The sequence below is a fragment of the Pinus tabuliformis genome, chromosome J (assembly GCF_031772625.1).
Source record: "Pinus tabuliformis cultivar Carrire ecotype Pingquan chromosome J, CPIR1, whole genome shotgun sequence".
NCBI lineage: Eukaryota > Viridiplantae > Streptophyta > Pinopsida > Pinales > Pinaceae > Pinus > Pinus tabuliformis.
The window spans coordinates 1,078,739,658-1,078,753,090 of NC_142295.1; positions in this window are offsets into that span (position 1 = coordinate 1,078,739,658).

The following is a 13,433-nucleotide window of genomic DNA, read 5'->3' on the forward strand; positions in this document are numbered from 1 at the left end:
TTTTTGAAGGAAAAAATTTTTTTCAAACAAAAACAAAGAAACAAAATTATTTCAAGAGTAATTTTTACATAATAAATTACTAAAACTATATATTTTGTAATATTTGGAGGAACACTATTTAGAATAACCAGTTGTCAAAAGTTATGATACCTAAAATTAAATTAAATGAAATAGATGTGCAATATCAATCCTTCTGCAAACTATTGACAAGATTGTCTCCCTTCTTCATCACCAACTAATCACTAATAAAAGATTACATATACATATAAAAATATAACACAACCACTGTAACATTCACAAACATTAACATCCAAATCCAAACACATAAACACACAAATCATTCAAAGTATCTAAAGAAGGATTTACAAACCATTCAAGGAAAGCAACATATACCAAAATAAAGAAGAGACTAATATGGCCATGCCAAGCAAAGAAAACATAATATGAATTTTGAATTTTATCTCAAACACATAGATAATAATGATAATCTAAACCTGTGACGTTGTTACCCTCCATTGAAACCAACATAGATCCATCTAACACCAAATCTATCATGAGGATCCCTCGAGGTGTAAATCTTTCCTCATATTTACACAAAAAAATTAATCTCTAAAAACATAATAAATCCATATTTTATAAAAAATAAAATTAATATAATAATAAAACCTATAAATATTATTACAACATAATATGCGGTATAAATATTATTATAACATAATATGCGGTGGAATCTTCCCGAATTGGACTGGCATGTAGAACCCTGTCCCCTCGCACGCGGAGAGATCACAATCATTCATTCAACTCAATTTAGTCGTTTAGGCGGCTATGGAGCTAAATATTCCACAGCCTCTCTTTCTCTAAAAGATATACAGTTGTAAAGATATCTATTATGGAATGTATTTTAATAAAAGGTGAGCGGAAAAAGTAGTCATTTAAGGCTTCAAAAAAGTTTTTAAAGTTTTTCACTTCAAATTTTAAAACTGAAACAATAAGTAAAAATTACCCTATAAGTTGATTTCTCTAATTTGTTCACTATAAAATAATCAATTCCTTAGAGTTAATACATGGTGTGTGTGTTTGTATGTGTGTATATAGAACCAACACAGATGTATAGAGTTAATGCATGGTATGTGTGTATATAGAACCAACATAGATACATATTAACCTAGCACATATACTGGATGAAGCATAGAGAAAGATTAAATCTCTTAAGATATAAACATTTTTTTAAATGCAAAATTTAAAAAAAAAAAATCACGTCTCTAAAAATTTGATCCCTCTTGATATTCTATTAATCTTGAATTAAAATATATATAAACTCTCTTAACACATATAACTACATAAAAAATTATATTTTATATTTCACATTTTTATATATAAAATAATTTTATAACTATATATAAATACTTATCACATTAGTTTATTTATTTTTTTTTAATGATTATTAAAAGTTTTGAAATATCATGCTCATTGCATTCATTATTGTTATTTAAATTTCAATCGTTGCTTTTCATTGCATTCATTATTGTTATTTAAATTTCAATCGTTGCTTTTAGGTCTCAATCTGGCGAGGACGTTGAATTCGAAGGAGGTAATATACAAAATCTATCTTTTAAGGCACTTGAAAACTAGTATTAACCCAAAATATATCATGAGGAATATTAGTAATAAATAACTGATAAATATATATCAACTAATTTTATTTTTAATTTTTATTATTATTATTAAAATTAAAAATTATATTTTTTAAATAGTAGTTATTATTATTATTTTAAAAGTATTTATAAAAAATATAATTTGTGAATTTAAAGTAAAAAAATTCTTAATATATAATTTTTTATAGACATATATAAAAAGCTCCATATTTGATAAGTGTCCAAGTTTAAGATAGATTAAGATTTACTACATTTATTTGTGAGGTTACACTAAATGTAAGTTTATGTCATATATTAGTATATAAGTGATTATATATAATAATGAAAACAATTTTTAATAAAAGATTTTGTAAATGTTTTAGTAATATAAAATTAGGAAAAAGTTTATGTAATTTCAATTTTGAAGTTAGAAATTAGGTGAATCTAAAAAAATTTGAAGTTTGGTGAATTTTATGGTTATTGGGCACGCCCAGGTCCATAATTCAAGCTCATAACTTCATGTTATAACTCAAACTTATAATCTATCTTTGTAATTTCCAAATCCATGATATTTATTGATGTTGATTTCCTGCTATTTTATAATTTACTTCATTTTAAAATTTATATATAACTATAGAAAATGTATATAGACAAACTTAATGAGGAACCTCGTAAAAAAAATGTACTAAAATAGAACTAAATAATTACAAAGAAAAATTTGAATTTGAACCATGTGTCTTAAGTAATAGAGGTTTAAAGTAGAAAGTTGAAGTTTTCTAGAGATTTTTTTAAGTGAGCTTATATTGCTAATGAACATCAATGTGTTAATGTTTGATTCAAAGTATAATTCATATTTTAGATATTGAAAAAACTAGTATGTTTATATTGATAATAAATTTTAAAATTCTAATATTTACAAGCACTAAAGTTTTACATGCATTTAAAGGGATTACATTTTTTTAAAGTGAAAGTTTTTCAATCATTTAAATACACCTTATATACTAATTCCTTTATACTAATTAATAAAAAAAAATTGCAACTTATTGATTCCCCTCTGTGCTTCATACATTTAGAGTTAATATATGCTGGTTTAATTTCTTTTTAGATGTTATCATATACATATACATAATGTGTTCTTAAAAAAAATTAAAATATTTTAATATTTTAATTATGTTAGTCATTTTAGTATTTTTAATTATCAATATTTCTTTTTTAATATCACATGTCTAGCATAAAAAAATTAGAAATCTCCCTCATATTAAACACCACAAGCAAGAAAGTATATTTTAACCTTCCTACTGAAAACTTTTATAACCCTTTCCCAATCTAAAAAAATGTTTTCACATATATATATATTTTAACGAAAAAAACATTTATAACTTTTTTTTAATCTAAAAAATGTTTTCGCTATATATATATATATATAAACGAGTAGCCAGAACAGGTCCTTGAATTGGAGCAAAAGCACCCGAGCTGACAAAAGCTACACATCTCCTCACGGGTGGGGCTATGACTTTAACGGCCATTGAAATCGAGAAACAATAGTGGGAGGAGGGACCATGAAAGGTGGCTTTCACGTACATGCACCATAATTTTTTTTTTCTTTTAGTTTCAATTGTTTTATGGACATGATGATAATATTTAAATTTCTTTGAGTCCTTATCATAAGTCAGTGAATTAAAATTTTATTTCTATGCTTACCATTTTGAAAGAAGTGCTCTTGTTACCATAATTTTTTTTGTGTTTGTTTTTTAATTATTTTATAAATATAATAATTATCGTTCTCTAAGATTGAATTTGATACCTGGCAAGTCAAGAAAATTAAGGAATTATTTAATTTATTTTAGTTTTTTATTTTTATGGTTAATTTTTTTTGGGAAAAGTTCTTAAATCACTATATTTTTTTGAATTAAATTATTAAGAAAGTTGGTATTATAATAAGTATTCTAAAATTATAATTTAATATGATTTAACACATTTTTATTATTAATATATTTTTAGATGTAAGAAGAAATTATAAATTTTTTTAGAAAGGGATTGAAAAAAACACTTATCAATAGATTTCTTTTTGTTAATTTTTCATATATATATATATATAAAAGAAAGTTGATATAAAATAAATTCAATTAAAATGGGCATTGTTTTTTATTTATATATAGTTTATGTTAAGTATAGAATGATTTACATGTCTCTTATGCCTTTCAATGTAATTGTGTGGACATTTTCTTAATTCATAATTGTCAAAGTCTCATCTACAACTCACTCTAATGATGATGTTTAATTCCTTATGTGCTTACTTTGGAGTTAAGAAGTGTCCATTTAAAAATAAAAATAAAATAATTAATAAATAACAAAAACAATGCAGTAAATAATATAAATAAATATACATGTATGATTAGCTTTAATTAATTGATTATTGATATCACACTAAATGAGATGTGTAATATATTGAATTTTTAATAGAAAGTTGACATGTGATATATATATCAAAAATAATATTTCACATAATTTTATGCTAAAATTTTATAGAGAGAGAAAGTAATTAAAAGTAATATATATTGTTGATAGTTGTTGTTAATCATGGGTTCAACTCTTTTGGATTTCCTTGGAGCTAGGGCCAAAAGGTTTACCATCCATGAAATGTGGGGAAGTACTCTGGGGTTTCTTATGCTTTCAATCCATGTAAAAAAAAATACTAAAAAAAGCCTTATGATTAAAATATTTTACTAGTATGTTATTCAAAATGAAATAGATGCATAATGGCTAGTGTTTGTGCACACACACACAACCAATGTAGATCATCCATATTAACCTCGTATCTATATAAGCACACAGAAGACACACAGAAGGATCGAATCTCTAGAAGTGTAAATGTTTCTTCTAGTTTTGATCCCTCTTCAATATTGATAGATCCAGGGTTAAGAAGCATATACACCGGTCTTAAGATTGGGAACTCATTAATGGCAAAGATTCTTAGATAGAACCATAGTTCCTTTCATTCATTTCTATAAAATGAGAGTGATCATGCCTACCATTAATTACATATACACATCAATTTTTTCTTTTTCTTACAAAGGACTGGACTTTATAGAAGATTACAATCTTCTTGGTCCAGTAGTTGGGTTGTTTCTAATTACAGTATCAATAATTCTCATACCTTTTGCATAGATTTTGGTGGACTATAACATTAAAAAAATCAACATATCTACATTTTACTCCTACCTAAACTTATGCAAAAAAATTACATAAATGGAGAACATAAATTCATAATAAATATGTTTATTTAACTCAATATTATTGAATTAAATTCTATTTCACAATTTTAACATTATTCAATATAAAATCGATTATATAATACTCAAAATATTATTTTTTTCTTCTACTTATGATTCATTTTAATTAACTCACATAGATAATAAATTGTATTTTTATTTTTATAGAAAAAAATATCATTAACACTTGCAAACTATGCTCTTGTTTTAATTAACTAATTTTTCACTTATAACTTAGGTATATTATAATAACCTAAAAAATTAAATAATTCTACCCATACACATGAAAAAGTTTGACCTAACCTCCTACCAATCATATAATCTTTATACATTATTCCATAGCAATGCACATGACACTTTAATTCAGTGTATATTTAATTTAGAGTATTTAATTATTATGATTATAATGAAAAAGTTTGACCTAACCTCCTACCCATCATACAATCTTTATACATTATTCCATAGAAATACACATGAAAATTTAACCCATTATATATTTAATCCAAAGTATTTAATTATTATGATTATAATTTTTGTATGTAGTTTCTAATTTATTTAACAATATTTTGTTAAATATAATTTTTGTATATAGTCATTTGGGTTAGTGTATTAATTTTAGTGAAGATGTTGATTTTTAATTCTATTTGATTTTTTGCACTAGAAGTATTGATTTTGGTGTAGATATTAGTTTCTACTCTTATTTGATTACTTGCAATAGATGGATTAGAAGTTGTTAATCTTGGGACTGTAAATTATTAAAAATATTTTTCAAGATTAGATGGATGGGCGACAAATAGAAGAAGATTTCTTACACTAGATGCTTTGATTTAAGTGTATATGATGGTTTATAAACCATATCTGATTGCTTGCACTAGATGCATTGAGTTTAGTGTAGATGTTGGTTTCTAATTATATTTGATTGCTTGCACTAGATGCAATGATTTTAGTGTAGATGTGGATTTCTTCTAATCCTATCTCATTGCTTGCAGTAGATGCATTGATTTTAGTGTAGATGTTGGTTTCTAATTATATTTGATTGCTCGCACTAATGCATTCATTTTAGTGTAGATGTGGATTTTGTTTAATCCTATCTGATTGCTTGCACTAGATGCATTGATTTTAGTGTAGATGTGGATTTCTAATCCTATTTCATTGCTTGCACTAGATGCATGGATTTCGGTTTAGATGTGGATTTCAATCCTCTTTGATTGATTGCACTAGATGCATTGATTTCAGTGTAGATGTTGATTTCTAATCGCATTTGATTGCTTGCATTAGATGCATTGATTTCATTGTAGATGTTGTTTTTTAATGCTATTTGATTGTTTGCATTAGATGCATTAGATGCTATTAATTTTGAGAATATAGATGATTAGAAAAATAAAATCAAGATATGTTTAGTAATACATAGACACTATTAACAAATAATTAGCTATCAAAATTGTTATACCTAGAATTAAAATGAAAGAGATGTGCATAATCAATCCTCTTGCAAAGTGTAAATTAATTAATCCTTGACAAGATGGTCTCCCTTCTTCATCACCAACTAATTACTAATTGACAATTACATATATTCAAAATCACATATATTCAAAATTACTAATAGAGTAATTCCATACAACAATATATTCAAAATATTTATAAGCGGAAAATGTATATTTATAAACATCAAAACAAATCAAAATATTCTTGAAGGAGATGTGATAATTGTTTGGAGAAACAAATAATGTAAAGATTTTTTCAAGAGTAAGCTTTACCTAGTAAATTATTAAAACTATATATTTTGTAATATTTGAAGGAACACTATTTAGAATTAATTAGTTGTCAAAAGTTGTGATACCTAAAATTAGATTAAATGAAATATATGTGCAATATCAATCCTCTTACAAACTGTTGACAAGATTGTCTCCCTTCTTCATCACCAACTAATTGCTAATAAACAATTACATATACATATAAAAATATAACACAACAATTGTAACATTCATAAACATTACCATCCAAATCCAAACACATAAACACACAAACCACTCAAAGTATCCAAACATAGACGTACAAACCATTCAAGGAAAGCAAGACATACCAAAATAGAGAAGAAAATAATATGGTCATGCCAAGCAAAGAAAATATAATGTGAATTTTGAATTTTATGTCAAGCATATACATAATAATGATAATCTAAACATGTGACATTGTTACCCTGAAGTCGAATCAGCTTAGATCCATCTAACGTCTGAAGTGGAACCAACTTAGATCCATCCAAGCCCAAATCTATCATGAAGATCCCTTGAGGTGTAAATCTTTCCTCAAGTTCTACACCAAAAAAAATTTACACCTCAAAAAATTTGATTTTTTAAAACATGATAAATCCAATGTTAAATAAATCTACATTAATAAAATAATAAAACCTATAAATATTATTATAACGTCAAATTTTCCCGAATTGGAAGTGGCATGTAGAACCTTGTCCCCTCGCACGTGAAAAGATCGTAATCATTCATAACGTGAAATTTTACCGAATTAGAACTGGCATGTAGAACCATGTCCCCTCGCAAGCAAAAAATATCGTAATCATTCATTCAACTCAATTTAATCGTTTAGGCAGCCCACTATGGAGCTAAATATTCCACACCCTCTCTTTCTGTAAATGTTGGACTGAAATAACCATATCGCGTTTTATTCTCTTAGGAACATTACTGAATATTGAACATGTTATTTCTTATAAGCCAAATATGCCACACGTTATTTCAGTCAAACTCTGGGAAGCATTCTCCTGATTTTAAGTAATGGTTTCTATAGGTATAATTTGACGATGGAAATCATATATAACCTGAGTGGGAATCATATATTAAATAAAATCTATCTTATAGAATATCTAAATGATGATAGTTTTTCATTATGTTATGGAACAATGTAAACTTTGAAACGGGAATCCATACTGTTACTCGTTTTGTAGAGATAGCAAAAAAGTGAACCGATTTCGAATAGGGTTATGCAGAACACACATGTGTTTTTTAAAGCTTAGTTTTTGGCACTATAAATTTTTTTATGTACATTGTGTTTTATAATGGTAGTGTTTTTTATGCTGATTTAAAAACATGGTAATTCTGCACTAGACTCTTTTTTTAAAAGGTTTTTTTTAACTTTTTTGATTTTCTAATGTATGAAATGTAAATAATTATTTTGTAAACTTAATAATTTTTGAAGTGGTCTTTTTCTTCATATTTTCTTGTTTTTATTTTAATTTTTTTTTTTTTTGTAGTGAGGTTTTTATTGTTTCACATATTTAAAAAAGAAGGTTGATATTTTGAATTTCCAATATTCTACATATTTATACATTGTTAATTAATTTTTCAATCCACAAGAAATAATTGTTTCTAAAATACAATATTTTCTAACAATTGACATAAAAATAGCCATTTTTAACATAAATATAATTAAAAAACTACACGTTTTGATAATTTTTTGCTACAATTGACATGCGAAAATCACAATTTTTATACGAAAATTTTAACTAAAAATAGTTAAATAATAGTTTTTTTTTTTATGAATTTCATATCAAAAAATAATAATAATCACTTTTTTTTTCAAAAAATAATGGTTAACTTAAAAATTAATGCGAAAATCACATATTGCAAATATTCAATGCATAACAACCTTAATTGAGTGTATATTCTTCTCATAAAATGTCAAAGTCAAAACATTGCAAGTATAACTACTTAATAGTTACAAAAAATGAGCTTGATTTCCAAGCATAACTTAAATTTAATCAACAATGTCACGTAATCCAAACTCTTCGTCCTCTAGAGTTTCATCATTGTTTTCTTCCTCAATATTTTCTGCTTCCTTTTGCTCATTTTTGTCTTCTAATGGATCTTTCATGTCTGTCAATCTCCCAATGTATGTCTTTCCAAACATCCCATGTAATGGTGGTTGAGGTTCCTTTGCCTTTTTTGCGACACGTGATTCACTAAAGTCCCCTTTCTTCAACCCAATTTATTGCATTGCATCTGGAAGAAATTGAAGAGCATTAATTCTTTGCTGAATGAAATTGCATTGTAATGGATCTTTTTCAATTGCAATGCAATTTCTTCCTTTTTGAAGGCAACATGCTAGTGTTGTACCTAGTTATCAAGCACAAAAGAAATAATGAAGTAAATTAGTACAATGACATATTAATTAAAAAAATAACATATTGAAATTCAATTCTATATAATAAAACTTACCTGAGCCAGAAAATAAATCCAGAACCCAATCTCCTTCATTTGAACATATGTCTATAAGATAGTTAATCAATAATTGTGGTTTTTGATAAATGTTAACTACCTCTCCTTTTGCTTCTTTGTCTTCATATGTTAGTTTTCTCACAATAACATCATAACTCAGTATTTGGCTATGACTCTTTCTGTCCACCCGATTAAAAATCATAGACATACAGCTATCATCTTTTCCCCAACTATCAATATAAATGAACTCACAATCACTTATAAATACTTGATCATCATGGTTAAGAAGATTTGACTTTTGCCTATAACATGAAATAGTAAAAGTTCAATCAACTTGTACATAAATGAATTTTTCAACATTAATCACATATACATTTTAAACGTCTTACCATGTAAGCTGCATCCTTGAATTTGTTTTCCTTTGAAGCTTGACAATATCATTGCCAATTGTGTGTTTGAATGTCACAAATCTCCATAATGGTGATGACGTGACTTCTACAAATCCCGCAACCAGTTTACTAAAAGCTTGATAAGTATAAGGGTCACTATCATAGTCAATATTTGGAACATTGAAACCATGGGGAATATCTGCAATAACTAGGGCATACTCCCTTTTAGGTATGAGTTTAGCAATGTCTTCACAGTCGCCTTGTATTACTTGATATTGAATAGTGTCTAGCCCATTCCAAATGAAATGAGTAAGAGTTGGATCAAGTTCAACATTCTTAACACGTTGCTTCCTCAGTCTTTCGGTCTTTATTTTTTCAATAAAGGTTCGCTCCATTATCATCCTTCTTCATCTTTTATAAAATAAACAAATATATGTGTAAGTTATAAATTAAAAATAGTACACAGATGAATAAAAACGAATGTGTAAATCAAGATACCTTTTTAAATGCAAGATAAAAAGCTTTTAATGTTGATGTAGAACTTGAATCTGGATAGTTGCATATGACATCATCCCAACTATCTTCATTCAACAATCTAACCATTTGTTCTTGAATTTTCATGTAAACTTTGTGACTACATAGATAAAGTAACAAAAAGTCAATATAATGATATGTATAACAAATAATACCAAGAACAACATGTTTTATTTAAAAGAAAATTATAATCTAGAAATAAATAAAAATAATTCAACAAAATTACTTTTGAAATTCCTCAGACATTTCCTCCAATGATAATTCCCCTGACTTCACACGAGATAATATTGTTTTGACAATTTTTTCATCTTTCACTCCTTGCATTGCTCTCCAAGGTGTGATAGTCATATCTTCTGGAAGCTGCTTCAAGTCAGGACCTAATTTACTGCCGCCACATATCAATGGCTTAGACTTTTTAACCTTCTGGTTTTTAATGCCAATGTTTTCCCACATGCTAAAAATCTCATCAATCAAGTTCCAAACATCTCCAGTTCTAAATGCCAATTGGAAAATGTTATCAACACCTCTGAATATGTCACTAGGAAGGTTGCGTTTTCCACCTTTTGAATTGGGTTTCTCTTCAATTTGATAGCCTATTTCCATACAACATTCCCTTCGGAAATCTGTAGTAACATTTATCCTATCCCCACCACATTTTTCTTGAAATTCACTATGAATAAATCTAACCCTTTGGATGAAAGTCATAGACATCCTATATTCATTATTTGAATTATGATCCCATGCCACTAACTTTGCTTCTATATCCAATAAACTGGCGTAAATGATACATTTCATTGTTTCAAAACATGGGTTATTGGGATATTCCTCCATCAATTGTCTTTGAGCTTCTACAGAATGGTTCCCCCCAAGCACATAATAATTGTATTCAAAACATTTTGACTTATCAAATGCTTCTTTGTTGGGAACTTGAACTGGATCAACAAGAAGCACATAATTAACCACATGAGCATATGGATTATACCTCATCAATGTTTTCAAGTTGTGAACATGCAGATGGTGTGGCTTTCTGACTTGATATTGACATTGTCCTTCACGTGCCTTATAGGTTTGTCTGACATTAAGCTAAAATGTACGACCACCATCAATTAAGCTTTTCTTTGTCAAATTCTGTCGAATGGAATTTTATTTTATTTTGATAATGCCATCCTCTAAATCAGCTCCTAGTGTAATGATTTCTCTGCTTTCTTTTTAAGTTTCACTAGGTTTTTGACTGCTGGTAATGACTACTTCAAAATCTTCAACTTTACTTTTCTTCGTCATAACATTCTCAACAGATTTATTTTTTGGCGTTGTTTCTTTTGGTCTTTTACGGCTCTTCTCAGTTCCAATGTCATCTTCAGTAACGGCAACATATGCTTCACTGTCAGTTTCAACTTCATTGCCATCAAAAGTAACTTGTTTACCCTTGCTAGATTTGTCCACTAGAGGCCTGTTTTTTCTGATCCTTTGGATGTATTTTTCTAGCATCATCAATTACTACATTTTGCTTGCTTTCCATATCTTTTTCTGACACTGAGTAAAAACTGCTGACAACTTTCATGATATCATGCTCTATGAAATGAATGCCTCCCAACCTAATTGAAAAACTTTCAACAAAATTCTACCAAATAAAATATCATATGTCAATAAAAACAAAATTAAAAAAATATGGCGAGACACTTTCAAGAAAACAAAATACAAATATAAATGACAATACTTACGATGTTTTGTTTCATCTCATTTACAATTTGTTTACACAACTTTGTAGATACATCTCTCGTGTCATACAATGAATATGCTAGTTGATATTTAATCCTTTCATGTGACTTGGGAGCTTTTGTAAGTATGTAAACAACTTCAGTGTCTAGTACCGAACACATATCTATGACTCTTCCCATCAGCTCAAAAATTCCATTTTCATTCGGTATATCAATATATAGATATATGTTCACACTTTGACTTTCTTTTTCTTTCACATACCATATTCTTGATGGGAATTTCACCTCTTTTGAATTCTTCCAATCTGAAATCATCTTCTTATCATTTGAGGCACTTGAAAGATTTGTAGCCATGAGCTTAGGTGGAGTTCGTTCACCAATGTTTTTTGAAGATGCACCTTTAAGTGTCTTTGGTCCAGACATATTCACAGAAATCTTCTTTGATGCCATTTTCCTGAAAAATAGAAACACAAATTAGTAAACAACGAAAACATATTAACTTAAATCCACAATGAAAATATATCCTAAATTTTTAATTTGTATAATCAGATAATTGAAATTAAAAAAATATTAACACTAAGAAATGGCAGAAGCCCACTGACACCACCCTGTCCATCCACAGAGTGGCGGGCGATTTCCCCACCACTTACCCCGCATGCCCCCTACCCCTCTTCCCCCTCAACCGACCCACGCCACCCCACCCCGCAATTGGATGGCCATCCAACCGCACCCTTACCCCCCTTCCACACCTCCCCCCTACCCCCACGCCACGCCACCCCACCCCCCAACCACTTCCCCTCCACTTCCCCTGCACCCCCTAGCCCCACTACCGTCCCACAACCCCAATGCCACTTCACCCCCTTTCTGCTCTCTCCAACCCCCAACAGCCTACCCCTTTCCCCCCAACGTTCGCCAGCCTAGCCCACCCTTACCCACCTTCCACCTATTCCGCCTACCTGCCTCGCCCCCAACTGTACCACCCCTCCCCACAATTGAATGGCTACCCCAGCCCACGTTTACCCCTCCTTCCCTCTACCCCTTAACCCCCACTCCCCTACCTCACTCCCCCCGAACTCACACCTCATCCACCGCTCCTCCCTTCCTCTCACCTCACCCCTCATCCCTCCCCCCCACCACTACTTGTGGCCACCCCTACCCCTTGTTCCCCCTCACTCTACCCCTCCTCACCCCTCATCCCCCTCACTCCCCTTGTTCCCCCTCACTCTACCCGGACCCTCCCACACCTCACCACCTCCTCCTTCCCAACCTTCCCTCTCACCCCTCGTTCCCCTACCCCTCTCACCCCCACCTCACCTCACTCTACCTACCCATCCCCGCCTCACCTTTCATCTCTCCCCTCACTCCCCTTCTCCTCCCTCTACCTAGCACTCCCCCCTCACCCTGCCCTGCCCCCCCCTCACCTCAACCCTCGTTCCCCCCCCTCACTCTACCTCCTTCTACCCCTCATCCCTCCCCCTCACCTCACCCCTCTACCCGGGTCACCCAGCCTCCCCCTCATCCCCCTCACCCCTCGTTCCCCCCTCACTCTAGCTCCTTCTAACCCCTCATCCCTCCCCTCACCTCACCCATCTACCCGGGCCCACTCGTTCCCCTTCATCCACTCCACTCATTCCCCCCACTCCCTCTACTTGACTTCCCC